Source organism: Pinus tabuliformis, chromosome J (genome assembly GCF_031772625.1).
Source record: "Pinus tabuliformis cultivar Carrire ecotype Pingquan chromosome J, CPIR1, whole genome shotgun sequence".
In the NCBI taxonomy this organism is placed as follows: Eukaryota; Viridiplantae; Streptophyta; class Pinopsida; order Pinales; family Pinaceae; genus Pinus; species Pinus tabuliformis.
This window is the reverse complement of record NC_142295.1, coordinates 378,621,895-378,647,474: the sequence shown is the minus strand read 5'-3', so window position 1 is coordinate 378,647,474 and position 25,580 is coordinate 378,621,895. Positions and strand designations below refer to the sequence as shown.

Genomic DNA, 25,580 nt, shown 5'->3' with positions numbered 1-25,580 from the left:
GTCATCATTAAGCCAAAATTTCTTTTGTTGTTGAATGATTATTGCTTCATTGTATGTGTATAATAACCTACATTTAACCAGGGCATTGACCATGAGCTCATATCTTCTTCATTTGACTTGGGAGGTATCCAACTAACTTTGATCCATATTGAGCCACCTGGCAACAAAGCCCATATGGTAGATTTCAAGATATATATATATATATATATATATATATATATATATATATATATATATATATATATATATATATATATATATATATAGATATAGATATTGTCCCACCCAAATATATTGTCTGATTCATTAGCTCCTAATGACTGGCCTTTTGATTGAATGTAATTTAGATAAGTTGGGTTGCGTGTTTCCTTATGCAGCCAAGCAGCTCCCCAGAGTAGTTCATCCTAAGATGATCCCAAAAGTAAGTCAATCATAAATCTTCAACCTCATCTGGCAGGCTAAGAATCAACTCAAAATTTGACATTATATTTAATAGTACCTCATATCTAGAGTATGAGAAATAGAATGGACAAACTCCAGATCTAAGTGAGTCACTATAAGCTCCTTTGTGCTTATCAACAAAATCAAATACCTGAGAATCCCAAGGCAACAAGGTCAGTTGTGGGGATTTACAATGAATGCATACTATGTAAACTTAAAAGAGGTAACCATTTTAGTACTTACCTTCGTGGCAGTATGAATAAGTTGTTTGGAATATGAAGGATTAGATTTGCGAAATACAAGGGATGCAGTTGCAAGTGCTATAGCTTTTTTAGCCTCGTCATCTGAACCAGGATGTTGGTTGTAAATTTTATAAACAATGCAAGCTGTGTCCATATCTTTTGGCATTTCCCAACATTTTTTATCAGTGTTGGGAACCCCTACCTGACACAAGTTTGAACATTGAATAGGTTTTAGCCATAAGATGCAAAACAAGTAATGTATATTGTATTGTTAGTCAGATAAACAATTGCTATAGCTATAGAGTATGACATGGGTTAGTTTGTAGAGAGTTGAATCGTTCTGTACTATATATGTATTTACCTAGACATATAAGGTGCCTGGATGTGCAATTTCTTTCAATAGGTTATCCGTGGCCCAACGAACCACATCCTTTGACTTGGCTAGCTTACCACCCATGAACCCACTCAATTCCAAAACACTCCATGACAACATCGTTGTGGTGAATGCCATTGGAAACCCAAATTCAACGTCATCTCCTACATAATAGTATCCTCAAACCAAGTCCACCTACAAAATAAAAAACGAAATAATGAAAAATGGAAGTGCAAAGAGGTTTGCACCTCTTTAGACATTTTGTCCATTTTTACACTCAATAAAGACACCAAAATAGAGACTGCTACTTCCACCACCCTGTGCTATAGAATGCTCTTCTCACCACAAAATTGAGAAGAACCATCATTAGATTAAAGCTGCAACATTAGGCTTCAGACTAGTTGCTAAATTCTCAAAGCTTCGTGCTAGTTGCACTTCATCAAGACTATGTTGGAAAGAGCCATTACCAATTCGTGCCATTTTCTTCAAAATAACGATTGTAGGATCTGTTCCAAACATGATTGTATGGAATATCATCCCTGGTTCTATCGTATTCAGTCTATTTACAAACTCCAGAGGATCTCTCCCATCGTTGTTTCCACCATCACTCAAAAAAATAAATGTTGTCTTCTTCTTGACCACATTAGGATGCTTGGATTCTCGATAAATTACCTCCTTTGCCAGTTTCAGACCACAAGAATAACTGGTTCCACCTACTGCGACATATTGAATAAGACTATCCACTCTATCTTCCTTCATCTCTTGCATTTCTAGAGCAACTATTGTTGTATTGTCAAAGAGAACCACAGATAAAGAATCATCACTACTAGTTCTATGCCTAGTAGTAATGAATCGAACGATAGCCTCATACACACAACCTAGCCTACAATTGTGTCGAGATATAAATTTGGCCATGGTTGGTTTTATATCAGGACTAGACATTGAACCAGACTTGTCAATAACAAAAACCACATGATGTGGTATGTTCTTGGAATGATCACAGTAAAAAACATGACCATCTGCAGTTATGTGACCTATAGAGGATGCCATTGAGGCAATTTTCTTCACTGGAGCATGCCATAATTTCTCTGTGCAGTAAGACCTCGTGGAACTAGCATCAATTTCATTATGCTCTTCTGACCTGCAAAGGTGATTACACAGAGAAAACTCTTTCTGATCTTCTTCAGTACAAGGATCTTCAAACCGCATTTGCTTCCAATAAGTCTCATGGGTAAGTTCATCTTTAGGCACATCCTCATCAGGGCCATATTTTCTTGTCTCATGCCGAGAGCCATCATAGATACGACTTGTGCAATTATCATGCATAGGGCAGTAAATTAAATGAATGTGTCCCTGACCTTGCACTTTACACTGCATGTTACACATCTCTGCCACACCAGATTCCCCCAAGTATATTTCCTATCCTGGATATCAAACTCTTCCTGATCTGATGCAAATTGGACACTCCTCATATTCCCATGAACCATATTATGTAAACCAGAATGATTGACGGGCCGTTGAAAAAAATATCCACAAGCTTGACATCTAACCTTGCAATAATGCACAACATCTGGATTTAGTGTGTGAAGATGGGCACCATCATGGTATTTTTTAAAAGGTGGAATGGCAATGCAACAATCCTTTTGCAGACCATTTTGTTCAGAGACATGTTCATACTCAAATGAGCCTCTTCTACCTTGAAATGAACGTGTTTGTCTCACTAGTTCAGTGAAGATTTCACAAATTCCATCTGCTTCACATTTCTTATGACAAGCATGCTCATTACCACAGAGATGTTCAGCAGAATCACCAAGTTAAACCCCTTGTCTACTCAAAAGCTAATCAAAGGAAGAAGGCACTACTCTTTCAAAGTCCGCTCTTGGCTTCTTGGTCTATTTCCTTCTGAATTTTATCCAGATGACCTACTGTAAAAGGATAAGCCCTCTCCCAATGCAAGTTGATCAAATTCCTTCCTTCACTCGTTACGGTTTTTCCATCAAGGCCTACTACGACGAGCGATGGAATGCCCCTAATGTCGAAATAGCGTGACAACTCTTTAATCTTTTCATCCCCAAAAGGAAGAGCAAGCCATGGCATGGATTCATAGTATGAACGAAAAGTTGCTTCATCTCTGTCACTGGAAATGAATATAATCTCAAAACCCTCATCACCTTTCAGAGATTCTTTCAAATTGTTATAGACAGATATCAATCTTGGAGTGAATTTTTGACAGGGAAGACACCACTGAGTTGTGAAATATAGTCCAACAATCTTCCCTCTCAGTGAAGAGATGCTAACCTGCAAAATCCATGTGGTGGCATTGCAAAACCCATGTGGACAACATTGTGAGCTCTACACCCTACCTGCAACCAGCAACCCAAACAGTCATAGCACGCCAACTATTCCTCTAGTGCTGCAGTTGTAGACTACTTTACCTTTGGCCATGTCAATGGCAGTGACATACCTGGGCAGCCTTAATATTTGGAGATCAAGCCAGTGTTGCAGGACGCACTAACCATGTTATGCATCTACCACAGTCTTGTGCGGTTGGGAAATGAGGCGAACCATCATTCCATTCAAATCAATAGATAATGATAACTTAATCATATAACAAAAGATCGAATGGCACATATGATGAAAGGTAGATAGGAGATTTCTTTCAACGGATAATGATAACTTAATCATCTAACAAAAGATTGAATGGCACAGATGATGATAGGTAGATAGGAGAATTATTTTCAAAGGGGAACACGTTACGCCGTAATTACTTGGGGAATATAAAAACCTTTATCTTAACAAAGTAATTAGGCCGATAAGCCTTTCTTTTAAACCAGTTGATCATCTACACTTCTCATATCTCATATCTGTTTGAAAACTGTGCACACTTTTTAGGCCACACTTCTGCTCTCCGCTCAACATCTGCGTGCTTTTTATCTATCTGAAAATTGTGCACACTTTTTTAGGCCACACTTCTACTCTCCACATCTGCGCAATTTTTATGTTGGATTTCCAATAGAGTCTATTTGATTTCTTTGTGGAGTTTATGGCAATGACCACACCAGAATGCTCACAAGGAGAGAATTGTTGTGAGAAGAGCTCAGAGCAATGTGGCGCCAGTGGTAGATATGGGCTCGGATGCCCTCTGTCAGGCCAGGCAGTAACTCTCCAAAGGAAGAAAAATTGATTCGTCTGATTATTCCATAGGTAGGTTGTTGTTATATACATTAGGAGTGATTGTTCAGTTCATCTCCCGATGACTATTCACATTCCTGATTTATTTATTTACAAATTCCCCCAATCATGAAGATTAGGTGTCAACATTCCCCCCCTTAATCTAAAGGGATGTTGGTGAGTCCAAGCATCATTCTGAATCATTCAAGATTTTCCTTTCCAAGTGCTTTGGTGAAGATGTCTGCAATTTGCTCATTTGTGGAACAATGACGGAGATGGATTGTTTTGGCCTCAACATGATGTCGAATCAGATGATATTTAGTATTGATATGCTTTGTTCGATCATGGAACTTTGGATTCTTGGCCAACTTTATTGCAGAGGTGTTATCAATCATGAGTGGAGTTGATTGTACTTGTTTTACCTGCAAATCTTCAAGAATTTTCCTGAGCCACACAATTTCTTTCGTTGCTTCAGCTGCTGCCACGTATTCTGCTTCTGTTGTGGAATCTGCTGGAACTGATTGTTTGCGTGATCTCCAGGAGCCAGCTCCTGATCCAAGACTCATAGCATATCTTGAAGTAGATACCCCAGTTTCTTTGTCTCCATCGAAGTCTGAATCAGAGTATCCAATCAAGCTGAAGTCATCCACCTGTGTATACTTGATTCCAAGGTCTTGAGTTCCCTTCAAGTACCTTAGAACTCTTTTTGCAGCAGACCAATGTCCCTCACAAGGCTTTTGCATGAACCTGGAGAGGATTCCAACAGTAAATGAAATGTCTAGTCTGGTAGTAGTGAGGTAGATGAGACTTCCTACAAGCTGTCTATACTTTGTTGCATCCTCAAATTCCTTTCCTTCAATAGATGTGAGCTTTAAGTTTTGTTCCATTGGAGCAGAAAGAGGATTGCACTCTGTCATGCCAAATCTGTTTAACAAATCTCCAATGTATTTCTTTTGAGAAAGAAATATGGATTTTGGATGTTGGGTTACTTCAATGCCAAGATAGTAATGAACATAGCCCAAATCAGTCATTTCAAAACTTTTCCCCAATTCCTTCTTTATGGATGCAATGTAGCTTTCATTGTTCCCTGTCATTAATATATCATCTACATATACTACAAGATAAACAACTGTTTTGCCAACTTTCTTGACAAATAAAGTTGCATCATCAAGATCAAAATGATTGAAGTTGAGTTTCAGAAGATGCTCAGTTAGTTTTTCATACCAGGCTCGCGGTGCTTGTTTGAGGCCATACAAGGACTTCACAAGTTTGCATACTTTATGTTCATGTCCTTTCACAACAAATCCTTCAGGCTGGGACATAAAAACATTCTCTTTTAGATCTCCATTCAAGAATGCAGTTTTTACATCCATTTGATGGACTTTCCAACCGTTCTGAGCTGCTAGTGAAAAGAGTGTCCGGATGGTGGCCCATTTTGCTGTGGGGGCAAAAGTTTCCTCATAATCGACCCCTTCCTTCTGTGCAAAACCTTTTGCCACAAGCCTAGCTTTGTGCTTGTCAAGTGAGCCATCAGCTTTGTACTTGTTCTTGTAGACCCACTTGCAACCAATTGGTTTGGTTCCAAATGGAGGATCAACCAGCTTCCAAGTGCCATTCTTTATGAGGGCATCATACTCCTTTTGCATCGCTTCTTTCCATTCATCATGAGAAGCAGCTTCTTTGAAGGAAGTTGGTTCAAAATCTGTAGACAAGTTCAATTCACAATCATAAGTAACATCCATATCAACAGGTGAATTAGAGTCATCTACATCACCTCCATTTTGTCGGTTTGAATTTCTGGTTCCTGTTTTTCCAATTTCATCAGGATGAACACTTTCAAGTGTCTTTGTCAGCCACTTTGGGGGACCTTTTTGAGATGGTCCAGGCTGCTCTGTTGATTGAGTTAGGACTGAATCAAGATTGAGTCTCCCAATTCTATCAATTACATCACTTAAAGCATCATCCGTTGTTGGAGTTTCATGCAGAGGAGATTGTTCTTCAGAAGAAAATTCCACATGTTGTTCTAGTATAGGAATCCCCCCTTCAAGATGTGGAATCTGATTATCAAATTCTTGAAATGATTTCGTTTTTGCGAATCTATCCAAGCGATCAAGTTGTTGCTCAACAACATTGTCAGATTTGGATGATTCAAGAAAAATGACATCTCTAGATACAACAAACTTTTTATTTACTTCATCATAGAGGCGGTATGCTTTAGAGGTGTTTGAATACCCCAGGAAGATACACTTACGACTTCTAGCACCAAGTTTGTTTCTATGTACCTTTGGTATCAAAGCATAACAGGTGGAACCAAAGATCCTGAGATGTTTTACCGAAGGAACATGTCCATACCACAATTCATAAGGAGTCTTGTTTCTTATAGCATTAGATGGACATCTATTCTTTATATATGCAGCACATAGAACAGCATCAGCCCAAAACATTATCTTTACATTTTTGAAGAAAAGCATGGATCGTACCATATTCAAGATTGTTCTATTCATTCTTTCAGCTACACCATTCTGTTGGGGATTATAAGGCACAGTTGTTTGATGTTTGACCCCATGTTGGCGAAGATAGTGTTCAAATTCATTTGATGTATATTCTTTTCCATTATCAGTGCGAATAGACCCAATATGAGATTGTGCATCATTTTCAATCCATTTATAAAAATTCTTGAATGTTTGAAAAGCATCAAATTTGTTCTTCAATAAATAAACCCAACACATTCTGGTGTAATCATCAATAAATGTCATGATATATTTATTTCCATTTGCAGAAGGAACAGGCATTGGACCACATAAATCTGAATGAATGAGTTCAAGCTTCCTATGTGCTCTTGAATGTGAATCATGAAAAGACTGTTTGCTATGCTTTCCTAGAATGCAAGCATCACATTGTTTATGTTTCCTAGGAATTGTAGGCAAACCAGCAACACCATTTTTCTTCAATAAGCAGAGACTATCATAGTTTAAATGTCCAAATCTAGCATGCCATAATAAACTTGATGGAAGTGTACCTTCTTCATGATGAGAAATATATGAGAAATGTTGTGCATGAGCATAGGTTCCTTGCAGTTTGAGAAGTCTTTCTTCTTCTATTCCCCTCATGACAAGTGAGTGGTCAGATGCTTTTCTTACCTCAAGCTTGCCATCAAACATATGAATGGAGTGACCTTGCTGGCGGATGTGGACCAAGGACAGCAAGTTTCTCTTGAGCTGTGGGAGATATAGAACATGATCCATAAGAAAGTCTGGAAGACCAGGCAGTTTAAGCCTGATTGTGCCAAGCCCTGATGGCTTGATTTTTGACTGATCTGCAAAGTATACTGCTCCATCAACATTGTCAGTGAAATCTTCAAAAAAATCTTTTCTATGAGTCATATGATAGGTTTCTCCTGAATCAAGCAACCAATCATTTTTCTAAGAAGCAAGTGAAGCATTAAAGAAATCTTCATTTACTCCAATGTTACATTGTGCCTCAATATAGTGAGCGGATTCAGGTGCTTTACCTTTGTCTGTATCATTAGTTTTACCTTTCTGCTGGTTTCTTTTCTGCTCAATTTTGTCCCATGGTAGCTTGCATGCAGAAGCATCATGTGATCCATTTCGTTTGCAGTGAATGCAATGCAGGTCTGCGTTTTCTCCTTGAGAATGTCTGTCGCCCCTGCCTCTGAAGTATCTTCCTCTTCCTCTTCGTCCACCTCTTCCTCTTGTAGAATCTTGAGCAGGATGCTTTTCTTTATGAGCAAGGCACACAGTCCCTTCAGAAGATTAAGGGGTTGTCTTCTTTCCAAAGGCTTTCTCTCTTTCAGCAAACTTTTTCACAAGAGAGTCAAAGGTTATATCTTTAAGATTTCCATTTTCTTGTAAAGACTCAAGATAATTGGAGTAGGTAGGATAAAGTGCCTTGAGAAAAGCAATAAAAGGAACATCCAATTCAACCTTAGTGGATTTGATATCATGCATTATAGACTTTACTTCAGATGCAAGAGCAAGAGGATCATTATTTTTCAGTTCAAGAGTGAAGAATTTAATCATGAGCTGAAAAACTTCCAGTGCAGAATGTGAGTCATAGAGTTCTTTCAGCTTTTGTAAAGCTTCAAAGGCAGTTGAATATGATGAAATATGGCGACTCACCTCTTCATTTACAGATGTTGTGATTAATGCATAAGCTTTGCTGTTCTTGTTTTCCCAAATGACGAGTTCTTTCTCTGAGGTAGGTTGTACTGGGTCATTGTCTCCTTCTCCGACACACACTCCTTTCCACAACTCATTGAAGATGAGGGTGTGTTTTATCATTCGGGACCATTCAGGATAGTTCTCCTTGCTAGTGAGAACTATTCCTACCATAGAGATGATTGAATGCATTCTGTAAAAAAAAACTTCTGCTGATAGAAAAAATTCTTCTGCTGATATACAGTGAAATTGTACTCAAAAGGGCAAAAAGATTTCAAATACTTTTATGTACTGTTTCTTCAAATCCCTCCAAGTATCCTCATATAATATATCCACCATATTCCATTCTACAAAAACACATTCTACAAACTATTCAATATATATATATATATATATATATATATATATATATATATATATATATATGTTGGTCAATATATATATATATATATGCTGGTCAATATATATATCATTCAAGCCACAGTTCAATGGGACAGCGTTAAACAACGTCCAATAATTCAAACGCATTCAAAAATCAAAACGATAATACCACTGCGCATTCAACATTCAAACGTTAATACGACTGCGCATTAATATTCAAGCGTTAATACGACTGCGCATTCAAAACGCTGTGACCTTGCCGTCAGCACTGAGAATTTATTTAAACTTTCAAAACTTGCATTGCAGCCCACATGGGAAAGAAAGGATTCTGTCCAGTTTTCAGCGGCGTACAAGGAGGCTTCTCCGTTCTGGAACTCCCACTTCCACTGGCGATAGCTATGCTCTCTTTCCGGAAAGCCTTCACCAATACGTCAAAGAAATTAAATTAAATGAAGTACGGTCTACAATGCGGACGATTATACCTTGACTTCACATTTAAGCCCGCGTACTCAGAATCTGGAATATACAAATGCTTGAAGCAATCATGTGTAAGTTCTAAGGAATTTACAAGTCACCATGGTTCAAGGCATTGTGTGTATGAGAGAATTCGCAACTCGGTCACGTGAGAGCGAAATGAGCTTGGACAGGTCTGCATAGAGGCACCAACGCATCTCTGGGCATGTCATGCCATCGACAGAGGCAGAGCAATGCTCAGGACTAAGGCAGTGGCATACTATTTTAGGACAGAGGCAGTGGCAGAGATGAAGGGAGTTACAACTATTTTTAGAACTGGCTCTGATACCATGTCAGGCCAGGCAGTAACTCTCCAAAGGCAAAAAAAATTGATTCGTCTGATTATTCCATAGGTAGGTTGTTGTTATATACATTAGTAGTGATTGTTCAGTTCATCTCCCGATGACTGTTCACATTCCTGATTTATTTATTTACAAATTCCCCCAATCATGAAGATTAGGTGTCAACACCCTCTACGATTTTAAATTGTTGCAGTGCTTCAACACACCAATGTCGCAGCAAAAACAATGACCTAAGGTCACTGGGAACACCAAAGGCTAGGGTAGGAAGCGTATGGTGTTGGAGAGCTTCAAACCACCAATGTCATAATGCGAGAAACATCAGTTGTAATAGCAACAACATTCTAAGGCCACTACGAACTATGAGCATCAGAGGCCAAGGTAGGAAGCGGGGCAGGCCATGAGTTGTGTAGTTGTAGTGCTTCAACCCACTAGTGTCAGAATGTGAGAGACATCGATTGGAGCAGCAACACCAGTCCAACGCCAGTGCGAGCATCAAAGGCCAGGGTAGGCCCAGGGCTTGGGAGTTATAGTTCTTCAACCCAATGCGAGAAAATTGCAGCAGTAGCCCAAGGCCACTGGAAGCTCTAGAGGCCAAGGAAGGAAGCCTTGGTCCATGGAATTGCAGTGCTTAAACCCACCAATGTTGGAATGCGAGAAACATCTATTGCAGAGTCCAAGGCCACTACAAGCACCCGAGGCCAGGGCAAGAAGCGGGGCAGGAAGCCCCAGATCGTGTTACATGAGGGCATTGAAAGTGGTTAGAAGAAGAGAGGGCGGAAACCCAAGGTAAAAAAGTAGCATGAAGAAATTGGGGTAGAATTTGGAGTTTTGAAATTAATGAATGCAGGTAATGAAGATGATGTTAATGACGAGGATCACAATAAGGAGGCAACGACTGGATTTTTGGAGTACAGTGCACTTGTCTCGAACACAGAGCCTAAATGGCCTCTGCCACTAAATTTAAGCAATGAGGGGTGGAAAGATTACCTGAACTCCTGATGTTTCCAAGGTTAAGAATACCAAGAATTTTGTTATAAAATTGCAGATGGGGTGGATTCCAATACTAATACTGGAGTCCGTAAGTTTTCTTAGTATATTCCAACAGAGGAGAATTAAATGAAGGCAACATCACAAAACACCATGAATATGAATTGCCATCATTGTAAATAAATGACAAAGACAAAGTGGTCTATTGTTCCAGATGTCCAAAGAATTATTGTCTTATCTGCATTCGAAAATGATACCCTTCGTGAACGAAAGAGGAAATTGCACAGGTCTATCCTTTTTGTTGGGGGCACTATAATTGCAAAGCTTGTTTATGGAAAAATCCTGAGGTTAGAGTGCAGAAATTGGGGGTAGCTCATATGGTCCATTTTCTCTAGAATGTAATTTGCAACGACCTCCCCTTGGTGACTAAGATTCATCTTGAGCAAATTCTAGAACTCGAGGTAGAAAAAAATCAAACTAGCTAGTCTGCTAATGTCGAAGGCCTCGACGAAGTTGGACAATGTTGATACCGGTAACCAAACCCGACTCATGGCACTTTTAAAGATGTTGAGTTGTCACATTTCCTTGACAACGACATTATCACGAATCCCTATAACTTTTGTGTCGGAATTTTCAAACCTCGCAGGGTCTCATTCATGCCTTGGTGGCGCTTGCCCTCACCCAAGAACTGCTTCTCCTCCATTTCCATTCGATGGATCACACGATCTTGGAAGGACACTACCAGCGGCTTCTCTAGATGGTGGTAGGGATCAACCTTAAAAAATAAATAAAAATCACTTTCTATATGTGATGTCTAATTACAATCACCATGTCTTTGATTTGGTATCATGCCCATTATTCGATTCGGTTTCCATGGTTTCGATTTAACAAGATGTTATGATTAGGTTACCAAGTGTGCCCAAATTAGCAGGTTTCAATTTAATGCCCGGTGCGTGGATTATCCAATTTTACATTAGTGTTATTAGGTTTAGATTTTATGTTTACATTAATAGTTTCAAGTTTAGTTGAATAGTTAGTTCATTTTAGGTTTAATTTGAATTCATCGTTCAATTTTAGGTTTTATAGAGTGCAAAATTTGCCAGGTTTCGATTTTGATTGAGGAAGGTTAGCATGTTTATTTAATGTTCAGGTGCATTGATAATCAAGTTTGGATTTTAAGTTTTAATTACCAATTAATTAGTTTTATGATTCAATTTAAACTAATTGATTTTAGGTTTCAATTTCAGATTTTACTTCAGATTTGGATTTGGATTACACTCGAGTGTGTGATTTGGAAATGAAATACATATATATTTATATATATACCACATTTAATAAATAAATAGAATTAATTTGATAAGAAATTTTTAAACATTTGGTCATGTTTCAAATACATCGGTTTAACCTTTAAAGGAACTTTGTTCAGTAACTTTAATATTAAGGACATCATCGCATACATTTAGTTAATTGATCGAACTTTAACAAGGGACAACATTCGACTTATGCTTTAGTGTAGTCAAATTATTTCAATGGCATGAATTTTTAGTTTTTTTTAATAATGATGCATTCTTTTGTGAAAGTATGGTAATCACACATCTTTTTCAAAAAATAGCTAGATTTTTTGTAATTTGGGGTTTACATACTGTTGTGGCCACAACTACCACCCTATTAAAACATGCTCTGATAGCAAATTTTCAATGGGTCCCCTAGAAGTTTGATCTTTCATCTTTCGGAATGATCTATTTTATCACATGGATGTTAACTCTTTGCCGAGTCAAATTTTCAATGCCTGATGGCTAAGCCATTGAATAACTCTCTGCTGCATGGTTCATTCATGACCCAACCTAGCCCTGCATTCATTCCCTTCGTCAGGACTTCTCAAATCCTCATAAGCATCCATAGTATATTTATGCCCGCACGCATAATCACCCCCACCCTCACTATAGTCGTTTGTGTACTTAAGACACAAAACCTTCTATCGCGCCTCATTTCCATTTTAACTCTTTGCAATGAAAGACTTCACAAACATGCATAAACCATCCCTCTTTCGCTTATCACACTCAATCTTGGCACATAACGCATGCCATAAGGCACCGGACCCGACGACATTATAAACCACAATATACATATATGTCGGGTCCGAAACCCCGTCGCATATCGCAATCGGCCTAGGTCTAAGGCTTATACATATAAGGTGCGCCACTATGCTCTGGACCCGACGACACTTTTAACCATACTTCATACATATGTCAGGTCCGGGGCCATATCGCATATCGGCAAAGCCTGAGCCTTATACGCAATGTGTGCGGTGATATGGCGACACACCAAGCTTATCAAATATGATATATATATTTTCGAGTCCGAAGCCCCGTCGCATATCACAATCGGCAGAGCCCTAGGCTTGTGCATATTGCGATATGTGATATGCCAGACTCGATGATATTTATAGGCCCCGATACATAAAATTTGAGGTCTGTCCTGAGTGATCGGGGTAGGATTTTCTTTGTTTTCCCGTGTTTTCCAAAATTCCCGATATAACAAATGGAGTAGGATTTTAGTGTAAAAGGCGGGCTTGTGGAGTCCCGATAATGTAATCACACATCGGGGAAGTGGAAGGCATGGGTACTGCGACCCGCGGAGGGGCCGATACCCGATTGTGATTAAGTGAAGCCCTCGAAAACCATGCCAAGCCTATGGATTGAGCGGGAAATTGTGTGTTGCATGTGTTTTGTGCGTAAATCCTTTTCTTTCACACTTGTTCCCCATAGTTGTATAAAAGTTAATGAAGGCAACGTTTATGTTTTGTTTGAATATTTATGTTATATTGTTCACAATCATGAAGCTAATGATAGCTATCTCTGCATGCGAGAAGTAAAGGATGCAGGAGTGGATTCGAAGAGTCATGTATGCAGAAGTGTTGTGTTTAATGGTCCGGCCTTAGGTGTTTCAGGTCGGAATCCCATGCGTTTCCTGTGCATTCCGAAAGCAAAGTTGTCCCGGTTTTCATCATGGAAAGGCAACACACAGTCACCCTTTTTATCAACATCTGTTCACTTCCTCAAGAAATGAAGCACTCCAACGGATATGCTTTCTATGTGTCAGCGGTTTCGCTGACGATCCTATCTCTGTATACTTGGTTTGTATATCGAAAACAATGGGGGGAGATGAGGAGGCAGGGTAGACCGAGAGTCACGGGCTTTTGCATAAGTATTACCGCCGAAGATGAGAAGGGGATTTTTGTTTGGATAAGAACAATTTTGATTTATTGTGAATAAGGAGGACTGTTTGGTCGAAGAAGGAGCCTGTAGTTTCTGATTATTTTGCCCTTGCTTTTATGTGTTTTGAAGCAGAGTGTTGCCGCTGGCATAAATATAAATGTGATTTGTGTTTGTGCATATTGATGGCATACTGTTCATGATTAGTCTTGTTTATTTGAATATGATTCAATTGCTTGGTTAACTTATGAGTGATCACTGATTCAAAACCATATTAAACACCAGTTGCAGGTTTATTTGTGCAGAAAAGAATGTGTATTCTTGTATGATTAATCTGATTGTAATCAAATCTAATACAACCTTGTTCGTCTATGAACTCAGTAATTGATTCTTCGGACTTGGAATTTATTTATGGTGTTTAATCTCTTTTATTATGCTCCTGCAGGATAGACTAGAATAGTTAAGTTTAGCATAGGAAAGTAGAAGTAGTGTAGATAGGATTTAATACATAGTGGTTAGCTGTTTTAATTTTGTTGATTTAATTGAAGCCTTCTTCTTAGAAGCCATCTCTCAACTCATTTAACATTTTATGGGGTCCCTTAAAACCTGTTGGAACTAGCCATTCCAAACGAAAACAGGTCTAATTGGGGCTTGCGATCAGGTTAGTTCCCTTTGTTGGTATAGCGAAAATTCGCCATGACAACAAAGTGGCGCTAGAAGGAGGGCCTGAACTGCCGTCCACAGCTTTTCAAGATTTCATCTATAAGTGCCATGCATGGATTCAAGAAGATTAATACATGGATTGTGAAGGTCGAAAAGACCCCTCTTCTCATTCGGAAAAGCCTCATTTCGAAGAAGAGACACTGTGGGAGTATCCTATCACTCAGGAACAACTGGTCAGAAGACTTACTCGGGTTTACACTCATTCCCTATCACAACTCCCAATATTTCAGTCATTACCTCCGATAGCAAAAAGAAAGCCAAGAGTCTATCACATAACGAAGAAACCTTTACAACCCCTTCTCTTGAAGATATTGTGCTTGATTCTTTGCAGAGTATCAACTCTCCTTGGGAAGAAATCCCTGAGGATTCCCCATCTGAAGGCAATCCCTGGCCTGATTTGGAAAATCCTAACGAAGAAGCCCTCAACCAAAACATCCTTATCCTCGACATGGCTAATATTCCTCCACCAGGTGGAAACCAACTCCCACCTCCTCCAAGAGCACTGCCTCCCTGGCTCGCTCAGGATGCCGTGGCTATACCTAGGCAACAACATCCCTTACCGAAGAATGAAAAAAAGGTATTGCCTAAATTTGACCCTGAGCGGGGAGACACCGTTGAAAACCATATTAATTCATTCTTCCTGGCTGTGCACATGCTGGGCATAGCTGATGAAGATATAATCTGTCGCCTATTCCCTTTTACCCTGACTGGTGCAACTTCCACATGGTACTTTAGCTTGAGAACTGGATCGATCACCTTGTGGGCTGCCTTTCAACAAGCCTTTTTAGACAAGTATGGCGATTACAAAACCCCTACTACCTTAGTCCTAGAACTATCCTATTTGAAAATGGAAACCAAAGAAAAGGTTAAGGATTTCAATATCTGGTTCAACACCTTGTTCAACAGAATCCCGACCACCACCAGACCTATAGAAAAGGTGCTCATGGAATTCTACATCACTTCTCTCCCTGTCCCTACTGTAATGTGGGTCAAAAGGAGTAATGTGCATACCTTACAATGTGCTATCGATGAAGCAGTACAAGTCGAGAATGAAATGCTTAGTCTCACAGCATGCCACCCTACAATTGGAGAAAAGAAAGCCTCTCAAGCATCCAAGAAGAATAACGGAAGTGACAAAAAAGGGGTTGAAACCAAAGACAAGGACACCACGGATGTGGAAGGCTTGCATTGGATCATTAAGAAACTAACAAACTCAGTCATCGATATGAAAAGGAATCATGGGGAGAGTACTTGTGGTATTGGAGGAGACTATAACAACAGAAAGCCCTTCAAGCCTTTGTATCGTAAGAAGACAGAAGGCAGTCATGGTCCACTTGCACTAGCTGCTCCAATGAAGGGAATTTAAACACAGAAGAGTTGGCTCTTATTGGATTGCTCCTCAACCAAGAAGAAGCGATAGTGGAGCTAGAGCCAGAACAACAAGATGAGGAAGAATACCAAGTAGAAGAGCCCTTAGAAGAAAAATTCCAAATCAATGTACTCTGGGATTTCTATACAAATGAGAACGATGATGACCAAGGAGATAGTATGGCAGAAATCCACACACGAAGCAAAAGGCTGCTTGCAGGTGTGATGAATCCTATAGATCAGACCAAGAAAGATGTTCGCCCTGTGAAGACGCCTGCTCCCAAAGTTCCTGTTGAAAAGAGTAGACCCAGTGGTCAATCCAAGAATACACTTGTTGCAAACCAGCCAGAGAAAGAAAATGCATCTCCCACTGCAATGAAGGCTACTCAAGATGGTAAAATCCCACCTAAGAATGGCAAAACCGGTATGTTTACTCTGCCCTATCCTGTTTATAACATTGATTACAATATTGTGGATGATCTTAAGAAATCTAGGGTGAATATCACATACTTTGATTTGCTGAAATTAACGCAGCAAAGAGATTTGCTCTTGAAAGCTATGAATGAAAGAAACTCCAAAACTCCCACCATCCCAAGAAACCAAATCAAGAAGTCAGTGTCCAAACCTATCAACGCCTCCGTTTCCGCTCAAATGCCATCAGCTATGGAAGCCACTCTGTCCAAAATTAATCAAAAGCCCCAAGATGTTAGTGCAACCATGAAAGGGAGAAAGTCAAAGTCCATGATCCCACCTTTCCTTATCACATTTGAAATCCTCAAAATGAATGTGCACAATTTCTTGGTAGATTCCGGTGCCTCATCCACTGTGATGCCTTATGTTGTCGCTAAAAGACTACATGCAATACTTGAGAAAACTGGGACCCGAATTATGCAATTAGACAAGACAAATGTGAAAGTAATTGGAGAATTGAAAAATGTGTTGATTCAAATGGCTGCTAAACCATAGTACGCACAAGTCATTGATATAGTGGTAGTCGACATACTCGAGGCCTATGGAATGCTGCTTAATAGGGATTGGCCAGAAAAACTCAATGGATATTTCTCAACTGATTAGTCCCACCTCTTGCTGCCTCAGAAGGGAAAAGGTGATATGCTGAGAGTTGATCGAGAAAGATACATGAAGTATTTGGCAACGGAACTAAATGGTCCCAATGAACCTGTAATGTTTACCAACTCCATCCTTGGGAACTATAGTTTCAATGTTTTTGCTACAGAACCCTGTTTTGGAGAATTTCATGTAGAAACAATTGAAGAAACTTTGGCATACACACAGTTGGAAATTCCCTCCCATAATCCAACTGATGAACTATCCTGTATTATAGTAGATGACAGGACTAATTTATTAGATATTAGTTCGATTGATGTAACATTAGATTCTATACTCTGGACACTCTATTTTGATGGCTCTAACTGCCTTGAAGGTGCAGGTGCTGGAAGTATTCTCATTGACCCGCTAGGGAACCAACATTTGATGGCTAGCTGGTTGGAGTTTGCATGCACCAACAATACAACAGAATATGAAGGCCTGCTGCAAGGCCTGAAGAAAGCCATTGATATGAATGTAAAATTCCTTAAAGTTGTTGGTGACTCACAGATAATCGTGGATCAGGTAAGGAAAATGATACATTGCAATTCACCACACCTGGTAAGGTACCAACATGAGGTATGGGACTTAATTGATAGTTTTGATTCTTTTAATATCACATACATACCTCGAGGGCAAAACCAAGATGTTGATCTGATGGCTAATATGGCTGCTAAACATTTTCCTGATTTTAGATTGAAGAAAAATAAATGTTCTGTTGAATTGATTTTCATACCATCCGTGCCTGATAACATCTCGAATTGGCAGGTGTTTGAAGATGATGAGCAAATCCTTGAGTTCTTGCACTGTGAGAAGACATTCAAGAATGCAGTCATTGATGAAAAGGAGCATGACAAGCTTATGAATGAGAGGGAAGATGAGGAAAAGGATCAGCCCAATGTGATTCCAAAATCAGTTGTTAAGATGGAGCACTTGTATGACTTGCATGATAAATTCAAGAAACCAACTAACTGCAAAACGCATAGCTTGTCCATGAAGTATGAAACGGTCAACCTTGGGACCAAAGAAGACCCAAAAAATGTCAATCTAGGCCTTGGATGCTCTCCACAAGAAAAGGCTACATTTTTCAAGCTATTTAAAGACTATAAGGACGTCTTTGTGTGGACATATGAAGACCTAAAGACCTTTGATACCAGTGTTATGCAGCATGTGATCCCTTTGGAAAAGGAGGCTAGGCCCTACCAACAAAAGCTGCGTAAGATGCATCCAAGCCTAGAACCATTGTTGAAGAAAGAACTGAACAATATGCTGGATGCTAAAATCATCTTCCTGGTTAGACACACCCACTGGGTAGCCAATCTCGTGCTAGTGAGAAAGAAAAATGGAGACATTAGGCTGTGTATTGATTTCAGAAACCTGAACAAAGCATCTCAAAAGGATAACTATCCTGTCCCTTCTATGGAACACATCCTTCTGTGCATTTCTGGGTCTGAAATGTTTTCCCTATTAGATGGTTTTTCAGGATATAATCAAGTATTGGTATCTCATGGGGATCAACTTAAGACAACCTTCAACACCAAATGGGGCACCTACGCATATCATAAAATTCCTTTTTGGCTCATTAACGCGGGCGCCACATTCAAGAGAGCTATGGACATAGCTTTTCGAGGGTTGATGAACAGATCAGTAATGGTTTACATGGATGGCATCACTGTGTATTCATATCACAGAAGAGATCATATTTATCACCTGAGATAGATTTTTGAAACATGTCGAAGGTATGGAATTTCATTGAATCCCAAGAAGAGCATCTTTGCAGTCACAGAGGGGAAAATACTGGGTCATATCCTCTCTAAAGAAGGGATTTTTATTGATCCTGAAAGAATAGAGACCATCATGAGAATACAACCCCTTGCCAATAAAAAATCCATGCAATCTTTCTTCGGGAGGATTAATTTCGTTAGAAAATTTGTCTCAAGCTTCACAGAAATAGTACACCCCTTGCAGCTAATGATGAAGAAAGATGTTGTGTATAAATGGAGCGATGAAGCCAAGGAAGTGTTTCGGCGAATCAAGGAAGCCATTGCTGATGCTCTTGCATTAGTCAGCCCCGATTTCAGTAAGGAGTTTGTCTTGTACACGTTTGCTTCTGATGTTTGATATGTCGCAATACTCAATCAGAGAAACAACAAAGGCAATGAAGTCCCTATTGCTTATATGAGCCCTAATCTCCAAGGGGCAGAACTAAACTACCCAGACATGGAGAAACAGGGCTATGCAGTTTTCAAGGCCATAAAACATTTCCACCCTTATTTACTAAAGGCCAAGACCAAAGTCATCGTTCCCCATCCTATTGTAAGAGCCCTCTTCGTGCAGAAATAAATGGGTGAATGAAGAGGGAACTAGATAACCTCCCTTCAAGAGTTCGACCTAGAGGTAAAGTCGGCACAGATAGTTCGAGGGCAAGGACTTTGCAGGCTAGCAACAAAAGCCTTGGCGGACAAAAAAGGGGCATCCGAAGAATCAGGAATGTTGAGCATGCATATGCACAAATGGAAGTCAGGGAAGATCCCTTATGGATTAAAAAAGCACTGATGTATGAGAGAGAGACGTCGGAAGCCCTTTTGGACCCTAAATCGTGGTACTACGACATACACTTCTATCTAGTGCAGGGATCGTGTCCTGAATGTAGAAATTTTGAATAATATGACACATATTCAATGGAGATTATCCTGATCATGTACTATTGCGGAATACATACACAATACATAAACTCCTCTACGTTGATCATCAATTTACAGAAGCAGAAACATTCACAGGCGCACATAGAAGCATCAATCAAACTCATTAACACAGTATGTATCTTGGGGAAAGCATCTCGCTAAAAACCCCAACTATCTGTATATTATATTGATTGAATCATGTAACATTACAAAGTACAATGCTTATCACAAGCAATATAGTACCAGCTCCACCTGTTACACACAATACAGCTAAGATCTGATCTCCAAATCTATTCCACTGCTTGCCTGCCTCCACTGCTCAATACCTGCTCAAGAACTGATGAGAATAGCTTCCCAAACTCGTTTTTCACCTGCAAAATAGTCACTCACTCTTTGTGGACGTGAGCAAAGGCTAAAATGTGGGCCAAATACGTGAGCAAACTCATTGGCATACTCAATCCCTTGATTGTGCAAGATCTGATGCACAACTATAGTCACAACTGATAGCAATCTGATTCTCTACCACTTGTCCCTGTTGAACTGAACATGCACTGACATGCAACTGAGTTAACTGATGTATTCATTAGTTGTATTATGAGTTAATAACTTGTGAATTAATTAATAACTAATTCACCCAACTCATCTCTAGTCTATTGATCAGTTAGACTAAATACAACCAGTTTAACAAAGCTAAACTGAACACAACTCCATCAACTGCACCTCCAGTCCACTAAACTCAAATCACTTGAGTTCTAACTGAAGTCCTACATGAAAATATTAGTCATCCCATAGGTAACCACGTATTTCCTTGTGGGATCTGCATGTACCACATCCGTAGCTCATTCTGAAGTGCTCCAAGAGAATAAGATCAAGTTTATAGTCCAAATATTATTATGAGACAATAATATTTGACTTTTCTATTTTTGACAGCCAGTCTAAAAATAGACTTTGATCACTCACACTGTGATCATTCACATTTTGATCAAAAATAGAAGTCCATCTATTTTTCCCAACTTGACCAATCATCCATAAACAGCAACCTGCAATCCATAGACATGATCCATATGTCTAAAAATAGACATAGTCTAAAAATAGACTTGCGCCAAAAATAGCCTGCGGGCCCACTTAGTGAAGGCGACTCTTTTCACTAAGCTCCATCATCTTGTTGCACTCTCAACAAGCATTTCTTGTTGCACACTTTTCAACACTCCCTCTCAACAAGAAAGGCTTCCTCTCAAACCCAATCCTGTAACTCTGGAATGTTCTCCATGCAACACATCTAGCCGGTCCACTTGCTCTGTCATCAAAGTCTCTGACTGCTATTGCCTCTGTCAACTGAAACTCTGCATCTCTGTGCTCTTCAGTATCTAACTGCTCTAGCCTCTGTCACTTTGATCTCTGACTGCATCCGTGCTGCTGCTGGTTCTATCTCCCAGCATTGCATCCGCACTGCACCTCCCAACTAACCTCCCTGTTGGGATAGAAACACCCTCTGATGCTGAAGCTCTACCTGCTGCTGACAAGTGCTCCCTCTCTGACATCTGCGCTACTGCAACATCTCCATGCATCTCGCACCATTGCACACCTCTCTGTGCCACCTAGCACTGTGCAAAACACTTGTGCCTCTCGCATTGCTACAGCCTGCTAGCTATGCGCTGTCTTGGGATTCCCTGCACTGTCGCTCTCTCTGCCGCTCCATCCGCATCTGTCTCTACCCAATCAGTCAGTTCCTGCTACTACACATCTGGGGCTCCCGTAGCAAGGTCTCATCCAAGAGGTTGGGTACCTCAAGGATCCTGCCCCTCCTCCTTGGGACAATCAATCCACATCACCCCACCTCCTACCTGGAGGTATGGCTGCATGCGATCCCTCAGCCCACCTGGCTCGAAGTTTCCCCCTACTGGAGGTCTCTGCATGAGTAGATGTCTCTACTCGATCTCCTCTCAGCTTCCCTTGTTGTGGCTGCTCCACAACCTCCTGAAGCTGCTGCACCAATCGTGGCTCCTCCACAATCGTTTGAGACTTCTTCTGGCTCTGCATGTTGAGAGGTAATATACGCTCCCTCTCAACCACCAAGTCTCCATCAGTTGCCTCGCTGCTCAAGGCTTTGCATGCATCTTGAACCTCAAGAGCATACAGGTTCTTGACCCATGAACCAATCTGCTTCACCTGTCTAGTGATGATGTGTCTAAGGAAAACCTTTCCCTTACTGAAGACTACATCATAACCTCTGTCTTCCAGCATCGCGATCGACACCAAATTTCTCTTCAGTCCTGGTACATACTTGACATCGGTCAAGGTAAGGCGAGCTCCATGCTCCCTCTGAAAAATAACCGTGCCTACACCTGAGACACTATACTTCTCATCATTACCCATCCCTATGAGTATCTGGAGATCTTTCTCCTCCAAGGTACTTAACAAACTTTTGTCACCAGTCATGTGGAAATAAGCTCCACTGTCAAGAAACCAACCACTTCCCATCATGGATGAAACCATGCATGCGAAGAGTGTTAAATCCAACTCAAACTGTGAAGCAACTGCCTCACCTTCAGATCCTTCCCTGGATCCCTTCTTGGACTTCTTCTTTGGGAAATTAGTAGCATAATGACCCAACTCATGACAACGAAAGCATCTCACCTTCGCCTTGTCAACCTTCTTCCCATCATTGGAAGAATTGGATTCAGAAAGAGAACCCATCTCCTTCCCCTTCTTCACCTTACTCGCTAAGGCACAGTTCTCCTCATCCTGCATGGATGAAGAACCATCTTTGGTGCTCCATCTAATCTCCTCCTGCACAAGATCCGACCAAAGTCTCTCCCATCCTGGCAGTTTCTCCCTTCCATTCACCGAGTCCTGGTAGCTATGCCAACTCTTAGGAAGGTCAAGGAGTGCTAGACTCACCATCCTCATCCGAAAGTTACCCCCACACTTCCCAGCTCATCCCGGCATTGGGTGAACTTCGTGAGATACTGGGGCATACTGTCTCCATTCTCACACTGAATGTTTCTGAGTTTATCTCTTGCTTTGGAATTAAATCCGAATTCCACCAGCTCAAAGCTCAACTGCTTCTGATCTAGAATTCGTGAGAACAAAGTATTTCTTGTACAGAGATTGACTGTATGGGCATTCACCAGATATCTCACCTTCCAGAAGAAGGATGAATCCAGAGGCTACCTGGCCCGATTACAGACTCTGCCTGAAGAAATAAAATGTAAACACTTTCTGAATAATAGATCTGACGATCAATCCTCGCTTGATATCCTGTAAAAATCTCTTCTACAAATCAAGCAGCTCTGATACCATGTAGAAATTTTGAATAATATGACAGATATTCAATGGAGATTATCCTGATCATGTACTATTGCGGAATACATACACAATACATAAACTCCTCTACGTTGATCATCAATTTACAGAAGCAGAAACATTCACAGGCGCACATAGAAGCATCAATCAAACTCATTAACACAGTATGTATCCTGGGGAAAGCATCTCGCTAAAAACCCCAACTATCTGCATATTATATTGATTGAATCATGTAACATTACAAAGTACAATGCTTATCACAAGCAATACAGTACCAGCTCCACCTATTACACACAATACAGCTAAGATCTGATCTCCAAATCTATTCCACTGCTTGCCTGCCTCCACTGCTCAATACCTGCTCAAGAACTGATGAGAATAGCTTCCCAAACTCGTTTTTCACCTGAAAAATAGTCACTCACTCTTTGTGGACGTGAGCAAAGGCTAAAATGTGGGCCAAATACGTGAGCAAACTCATTGGCATACTCAATCCCTTGATTGTGCAAGATCTGATGCACAACTATAGTCACAACTGATAGCAATCTGATTCTCTACCACTTGTCCCTGTTGAACTGAACATGCACTGACATGCAACTGAGTTAACTGATGTATTCATTAGTTGTATTATGAGTTAATAACTTGTGAATTAATTAATAACTAATTCACCCAACTCATCTCTAGTCTATTGATCAGTTAGACTAAATACAACCAGTTTAACAAATCTAAACTGAACACAACTCCATCAACTGCACCTCCAGTCCACTAAACTCAACTCACTTGAGTTCTAACTGAAGTCCTACATGCAAATATTAGTCATCCCATAGGTAACCACGTATTTCCTTGTGGGATCTGCATGTACCATATCTGTAGCTCATTCTGAAGTGCTCCAAGAGAATAAGATCAAGTTTATAGTCCAAATATTATTATGAGACAATAATATTTGACTTTTCTATTTTTGACAGCCAGTCTAAAAATAGACTTTGATCATTCACACTGTGATCATTCACATTTTGATCAAAAATAGAAGTCCATCTATTTTTCCCAACTTGACCAATCATCCATAAACAGCAACCTGCAATCCATAGACATGATCCATATGTCTAAAAATAGACATAGTCTAAAAATAGACTTGCGCCAAAAATAGCCTGCGGGCCCACTTAGTGAAGGCGACTCTTTTCACTAAGCTCCATCATCTTGTTGCACTCTCAACAAGCATTTCTTGTTGCACACTTTTCAACACTGAACACATGGATGCATCATAGAGGAGAGCACTCAGATTGAAATCCAATCTGTATCATTTTGCCAACAGCATCTTATACAGAAAAAAAATCATGATGGAATCTGGCTGAGGTGTTCGGAGAAGGATGATGCCGACCATGTATTGAAAGAAATGTACGAGGCCCAGCAGGTGGTCACTATGACGGAGAGACCACTGCTCACAAAATATTAAGAGATGGGTATTATTGGACCATGGTGTTCAGAGACTCACATACCCATGCTCACAGATGTAAGGTGTGTCAAACCACCGCAGGACGAGAAAGAAAGCATGTTGTTCCCCTCAGGCCTGTTATGATTTATCGACCGTTCCAGCAATGGGGCCTAGATGTCATAGGCAAGATCACTCCAAACTATTCACAGTAGCAGAATTATACACTCATAGTGATTGATTACTTCACTAGATGGACTAAAGCCATCCCGCTTCGGAAGGTGAATGAAGATGAGGCAATATCATTCATTGAGAAATTCATTATCAACAGGTATGGCATCCCCGATGCTCTCATATTTGATAACGCTTCTTACTTTTCATCGCTAAAATTGACTGAGTTTTCTATTGATAAATTAATCCACATAAGGTATGCAGCAAACTATTACCCCCAGGGAAACGGAGTTGCAGAGTATTCGAATAAAAACCTTATCTGCATAACCCGCAAGTCAGTCACTAACAACCAGAGGAACTTGCACAATTCCCTAACAAATTCCCTTTGGGCCGATAGGGTCACCCCTAAAGTGGCCTTAGGAAACTCACCATACTTCCTCATTTATGGACAGGAAGCCATGTTACCCCCAAATGTTACACTTCCCTCCTTATAGCTCTCCCAAGCTTCAAGAGGAACCCCTTCAACCTTGCTTCAAGAAAGGATCAACCAACTGATGAGGCTGGAGGAATTAAGAGATAGAGCCATAATTAAATTCAAAAATCACCAAATGATTGTAAAAAAATGGTTTGATCATCATTTGGCAGGAGATAAAGATTTCCAAGTAAGGGAGCTAGTCCTGAAATGGGACAAACTGAGTGAGCCAAAAGGCAAACACATGAAATTCCAACACCTATGGTTGGGCCCATTCCAAGTTGTTGAAAAAATTGGTCAAGGGGCTTACAGGTTGAAAACGTTACAGGGAGAGACTGAAAAGCTCCCTATTAATGGCCAGCATTTGAAGAGATACTTCCAGTTGTTGGAAATAATACTGAGAGGGGGGGTGAATCAGTATTATCAAGTTCCTTTTAATAAATCTTCCTTATTTATACTTTGAATTATTTTTGCATGTCAGTACCATAAAATAATGAGCATGAACAAAGAAAATAGATAGTCA

General features: G+C 40.1%; 1 pseudogene; it reads right to left on the bottom strand.

Moving 5' to 3' along the window:
- Nucleotides 1-430: 430 nt before the first annotated feature.
- On the bottom strand, nt 431-1,176 carry LOC149227312 (endoglucanase 19 pseudogene; annotated as a pseudogene).
- Nucleotides 1,177-25,580: the final 24,404 nt, after the last annotated feature.